Below are 341 nucleotides of genomic sequence, written 5' to 3' on the forward strand. Positions count from 1 at the left end.
TTTCACACATGATCATGCAATAACGACAGTGTTTGTAATCACATCTTGCTTTTATGTTTTCTAAGGACTTGTTCCTTTGTATGAAACGCACGTTTTGTACTTCATTAAGAAATATATCGTTTCAGCATAGTAAAATATACTGTGATTGTCATTCATGAAAATATCCACATCTTTATGTATAAAGTTGCCTATGTATTTACTTGTGCTACCTTGGAGGATATGAGGAGCCGGGAACACACACACACACACACACACACACACACACACACACACACACACACACACACACACACACACACACACACACACACACACACGGAAATTAAAGATACGATATTTGA

General features: G+C 37.2%; 1 protein-coding gene across 1 annotated transcript in view; it reads left to right on the forward strand.

The window, feature by feature from the left end:
• Positions 1-137, forward strand: part of LOC119568403 (venom protease-like) — a 6,730-nt gene extending 6,593 nt beyond the window's left edge. The window contains 1 exon segment of the mRNA XM_037916906.1: positions 1-137. This exon segment is cut by the window's left edge and continues 884 nt beyond it. The gene's annotated coding sequence lies outside the window, so the exon portion shown is untranslated.
• The last annotated feature ends 204 nt before the right edge of the window (positions 138-341 follow it).

The sequence above is a fragment of the Penaeus monodon genome, chromosome 43, assembly GCF_015228065.2.
Source record: "Penaeus monodon isolate SGIC_2016 chromosome 43, NSTDA_Pmon_1, whole genome shotgun sequence".
In the NCBI taxonomy this organism is placed as follows: Eukaryota; Metazoa; Arthropoda; class Malacostraca; order Decapoda; family Penaeidae; genus Penaeus; species Penaeus monodon.